This window comes from Arvicola amphibius, chromosome 9 (assembly GCF_903992535.2).
Source record: "Arvicola amphibius chromosome 9, mArvAmp1.2, whole genome shotgun sequence".
In the NCBI taxonomy this organism is placed as follows: domain Eukaryota; kingdom Metazoa; phylum Chordata; class Mammalia; order Rodentia; family Cricetidae; genus Arvicola; species Arvicola amphibius.
Window position 1 is genome coordinate 32,769,913 of NC_052055.2, and position 6,000 is coordinate 32,775,912.

Below are 6,000 nucleotides of genomic sequence, written 5' to 3' on the forward strand. Positions count from 1 at the left end.
CTCCTTGGGGCTGGGCCAGGTGTAAGAGAAGAACAAGGGAGACTTATAAGGCACATTTCCTGGCCTGATGGAGTTCCCCCAGCCTTGGGACAGATGGGTGTGAAGGGGTGCGATGACCACCCAGTAGAGACACGTTATGACGGCCCTAAGAATAGGAGACCACAGCAGTGCAGGGCTCTGGGGAAAGCCCACACTTAGAGGCAGCTTCAGATAAGGTGGCCAAGCCACTGTGATCACACACAACTCTCTTATAGTGGGGTAGCAGGTATAAAGGCTGTGGGTAAAAGAGGGATATGCCTGGTGTAACTTGAGAGTAAGGATTAGGGACATAAGCACCAGGCAAGCAGCCTCTGGTCCTCTTAGGCTGGTTCTAGAAAAGACACCTAGCTCACCATAAGTCTTACAGAAGAGGGACCCCCATGCCATGGGCAAAAGCCACCTTTTGTATCTAGCTCAGCGGTTTTGTTTGCTGGGAAATAATTCAACCTGGGCACATTCATGTCCCCAACCTTGGGCTTCTCAGACCTTCTGGTGACATTATTATTATTATTATTATTATTATTATTATTATTATTATTATTATTTTTGAGGTTACCAGCGATACTCCAAGGAATCATTCTAGTTTTAAAAAGGAGGCTGTTGCTTCTGCTCAGAGTAGGCATGCTCCGGATGAGACATCCCACCTGCTCCTTGGCTTGGCCAGCTGTTTACATTCTCTCTCGTGTGCAGGGCCCCCAGCCCTTCCCAGAAGGCTTGCCTGGGCAGGGCAGAGAGAGCAGAAATGAGAGATAAAGAGCACCCTCAGAGCAGCAAACAATGGCCAGGTGTGTAATTAACATTTCAGCGCCGATAGTATCGCCTCCATGTGGACTCTCCCTCTCCTAGCTAGTCTTAGTCATACCCCCATTGAGAGGCGACATCTCTGCCTTCACATCTTCTTCTGCCCACTGTGCAGGAGCTTTTTTATTATTTGGGCTTTTGAAACTAGAGGGTCTCATGTAGCCAACCTGGCCTTGAACTCTTGGTCCATCTGCCCCTATCTCCCAAGAGCTAGGGTTATGGACTTGGATAATTACCTTTATTATTATTACTTAATATTTTTTTAAAGAAAGGGTCTCATGTAGGCTGGCCTCAGACTTTCTATGTTGCTGAGGTTGGCCTCGAATTCCTGATTAATCTGACTCTACTTCTCAAGTTCTGGGGTTATAGGCGTGGACAAAGATGTTCAAGCTACATATTTATGTATTTGTTTTTGAGGGTCTCATTATGTAGCTAGGCTGGTCTTGAACTCACAGTCTTCCTGTGTCTGCTTCTGAGTGTTGGGATTGTAGACATGTGCTACCAGGCCTGTTCAAGTTCAATTCAAGAGGTTTTTTTGTTTGGTTTGTGTAATCCCAGCCTCCGGCCTCCATCTTTGGAGCCCCCTCCCCTGTGCCCCTAGAACCTTGATCTCTCCCCAAGAAGGGTGTAGACATGTGCTACCAGGCCTTTTCAAGTTCAATTCAAGAGGTTTTTTGTTTGGTTTGTGTAATCCCAGCCTCCGGCCTCCATCTTTGGAGCCCTCTCCCCTGTGCCCCTAGAACCTTGATCTCTCCCCAAGAAGGGTGTAGACATGTGCTACCAGGCCTTTTCAAGTTCAATTCAAGAGGTTTTTTGTTTGGTTTGTGTAATCCCAGCCTCCGGCCTCCATCTTTGGAGCCCCCTCCCCTGTGCCCCTAGAACCTTGATCTCTCCCCAAGAAGGGTCAAAACCACTCCCACAGGCTATTTAAACTGCTCCCCAAAAATAAACATGTGGTTTTCCCTCTTCCTCTTGGGTGGAGTCTTCCCGTTTCCCCTCCAGGCCACCCAGGAGTGCAGGTGTCTAATTAAACCTGGATATCATTTAATTTGGTCTGATTTGGTTTGATTGGGATGATTTTCCACCAGTGAAGTGGCTCGGTTAGAGAACAATGTTAACAGTTTGGTTTGGTTTTACAAGACAGGGATTTTTCTATGTAGCCCTAGCTGTCCTAGAACTCACTCTGTTAGACCAAGCTGGTCTCCAACTCAGAGATCCTCCTCCCACTACCTCCTGAACACTGGGATTAAAGGCATGTACCACAGTGCCCGGCCTCATTCAAGAGCTTTTAGTTCAAAAGACTATACAAAAAGTTTGCTGAACTGAGTACAACGACTCATGCCTATAATCTGGAAGGTTACTGAGCTTTTGAAACCAGTCTAAACTCAAGGGCAACCTGGACTACAGAGGAAATGAGTTCCTGGTTCCATACTGGGGTTATAGCATCACAAAAATGAAAAAGAAAGAAAGAAAGAAAGAAAGAAAGAAAGAAAGAAAGAAAGAAAGAAAGAAAGAGAGAGGAGGACATGACTATTCCTGAGGGGTTAAGGTTTTTATTATAGACAAAAGGGAGGAAATGAGCAGAGGCAGAGACATCTGGAAGAGTCCAGAGTAAACATGGCCAGGCTGAGCTGCCGCCGTGTGAGGGGGTGTGCAGAGAGGATCCGCCAACCAAGAGAGGCAGCCTGGGCCAAGAGACTGGCCAAGAGGCCAAAAGGTAAATGGGCTGGTGTAGCCAAAAATGTCTGGATTATATAGGGAAGAGCAGCTGTGGGAAGAACAGCCCAGGCCCAGTTTAGAGTAGGGGGCAATATACCAGCCAGAAAGACCCTATAACAGGTAGGGACTGAGGGATGCTGGGAAAACCCAGAGGCCAGTGTCAGTCATTTGTCCCAGGTTTGGGGTTTGAGACCTAAGGCAGGGTGTGACCTTGTCTCCAAAACAAGCAAAGAAACAAACAAACAAATTCTTCCACTTTTTGTTCTGCAGAATGTTCTGGAAGACCCAGAGGTGGCTGGCTGGTAGGTCTCACTATGTAGCCCAGGCTGGCTGCTTTGGCCTAGGTTTACTGAGTCCTTCCTTCCACCTCCAAACTGAATGAGGGAGTCGGCTGTGGATGGTGTCCAGTTTGGGGGTGTGATGACCCATTCATCCATCTGTCCCTGCATCACCCTGTGAGTCCTGCGTGGAAGCCAGGAATCCTTCCTTCCTTGGTTTTCCAGAGGACACTAATGACAGCTGAGGCTACAGGGAAGTGTGGGAACTTCAGGCTGGCTGCCTCTGTCCAACTCCTATTTGGAGGGTCAAGCACAACTTTGCCTCTCTAGGTCCTTGCTGTGGACACCCAGGATCTTCTGCCCACAAGGCCCGTGAGGAGGGAGAGGAAGGGGCCAAGGAGTCCAGGGCTAGGAGGAGTTTCACTCTACTGCTCTCCTTTGCCCTTACAGGCTTTCTCGAATGATCTGTTTGGTCAAGTGTGATGGCTCAGGAGGTGGCTGCTTTCTACAGGTTCCATGACCTGAGTTTAATCCCTGGGAGCCACATGGTGGAAAGAATGAGCTGACTTTTGCAAGTTGTCCCCTGCTCCATTTGTGTGCCCTGGCATATGTACATCCAACCCACATGCATGTGCATGCACAAATATACAGAATAAATAATTATTTTTTTTAAAAAAAGAAATTACATATTTGGGGCTGGTGGGTCAGGGTAAGGGGAAGCTACAAAGGCCTTGCTTTCTTTAGGGTGCTCCAGATACAGGGTCTTCTGGTTTTTTTTTTGTTTTGTTTTGTTTTGTTTTGTTTTGTTTTGTCTTTCGAGACAGGGTTTCTCTGTAGCTTTGGAGCCTGTCCTGAAACTAGCTCTTGTAGACCAGGCTGGCCTTGAACTCACATAGATCTGCCTGCCTCTGCTACGATTAAAGGCGTGTGCCATAACTACCCGGCTTGGTCTTCTGGATCTTGGGGTCCCCTAGACTCAGAAGTCTACACTGAAGTCTCCCCACAAACTCTCTGTGGAGTGGGAGAGGGACAGCCTGGACACTGGTGTGTGGCCAGGATTTGTCTTCTGGGAAGCATCTTCCAGGGAGCATCTACATTTCAATTCCTTTAGCACTAGAGCCTTTCCTCTCTCCAGCCTCAGTTTCCCCACCTACTGTAATTAAGCCTGGTATCCTTGTCTCCTGTGGGGTCTAAACAAGATCACAGACTGCACTGTCTTAGAGACCCCAACTCTACAGAAAGATTACCACCATAGAAACCTCCAGACTTGGCACAGATGCCTGGGGCTAGGAAGAGCACTAAGGACGTGTGGCCCTGTCCTGGCTGGGCTGGGTACAGGCCTGTTTTCTGGTGGCCAGGACTGGCAACCATTGGCAGAAGCTGATGTTCTCAAGTGAGTCAGCAGGGATGGGAACATTAATTCATTTGAGTGGCTGGCTCTGCTAAAGGTTCAGAGGAAAAAGAATCTTTGCTAAGGCTGGGCCAAAGGTACCAATGCGGGGCACAGAGTCGGTATCCAGGGACACACTTTAAAGTGTACCTGGTTAGCAACTCGGGGTTTTCTGGGTGCCAGACCTGTACCTAGCATTGGGCTCCGGAGAAATTACGCTTCATGAGCCACCCTCAAGGAGTGTTAGTCTGATGAGGGAGGAGGGTGAGGAAGCGCCACACTGGGGCCAGGGCCTTTGAGCCCTTGGGTAGAGCATGATTGGCATCAGTCAGTGAAGGGACCAAGGCAAAGGGGTCCTGAGGAACAGCGGGGAAGGATTACTGAGCAGAGCGGCCCAAGAGTCTCCAAGGGGGATTGATTGGCCTTCTGTGGCTGATGGAGAAACTATATTGGGCAAAGAAGTAGGGTTTTGGTGTGGAAGGGAAGCCCTGAGTCATAGGAGACCTCCAGGAGTTGACTGGCTGTGTCTGGGTCAGGAGCTACAAAGGTGGGATTAGCCCTCTTCAGAGTGGGAATGGGTGAGAGAAGGTGGCCACCAGGTGGCCCCAGAAGTCTGCCTCTTCCTTGTATTCTCGCAACTGCTACAGAAGGACCATGTGTTCTCCATGTGTGACTTCAGACCACTCCCCTGCTAGCTCTGCACAATGTCAGGTCAAGATAGACTCTCCCAAGACAGGCTTGGGAACCCCTAGGTGCATTTTTGAGCAGCTGCCCTTCCTCCCTGGGGGTACCCAGGCTGGTGGGCAGAGTCAGGTGCCCATACCCTCTAACCTGTAGGGAACCTAGTGTAAGCTGCCTGGAGGAGGAGGGAGTCAGTTCACTTCCCAGGTTTCCAGAAGGAAGCAGCCCTGCCTGTATCTTGACCTTGATTATGACCTCTGGAATGGTAAGAGGAACCCTGAATTTGTCGCTCTTGGTGACAGGAAAGGAAAACACACAGGCAATTCTGGGGCCAGTGGCCAGCTGGCCCAGTCTCATGCTGTCCTGCAGCCGTGAGCTGGAGAGGACCAAGCCAATTCCAGAGCAGGGAACCTGGTTCTAGAACAGGGGACAGTTATGAGAACAGGGCTGGTCCTGTCTCTAAGCATAGTCCATTGACTGGGCTGGCATAGGACGAGTAAATGATCAACAAGATACTATGGCATCCAGACTTACACATATACTTGTAGGGGTTGGGGTGGCAGAATAAATGTACTGGGGGAGGGCAGGGTAGGGAGTGGAACTGGTCTGCATCTAATAAGGCTCGGCTTTAGAGGTCACTAAAGGACTCAGGGTAAGCGGTCTGTGGGTCACTTTTTTCCTTCCTTCCTTCCTTCCTTCCTTCCTTCCTCCCTCCCTCCCTCCCTCCCTCCCTTCCTCCCTCCCTCCCTCCCTCCCCTCTTCCCCCTCTCTCTCCCTCTCCCTCTCCCTCTCTCTCTCTGCTGGCTGGCTTGTTTGAGAGCATCTCATGTGGCTGGCCTCAAACTCATTATGTAGCCTATGAAGACTCTGACCTTGTGATCCTCCCATCTTTACCCCCTAAGTGCTGGGGTTACAGGCATGTACTGCCACACCCAGTTTACAAGGTGTTAAACTTGAGATTGTTAGTTAAACACTACCAAGTGAACGGTATCCCCAGCCTCTGGGTCTCTGTTTCGTTGAGACAGGTTCTTGCTATGCATCCCAGGCAAGTCTGGAACTCACTCTGTCACCTAGTCTGGCCTCAAAGTTAGC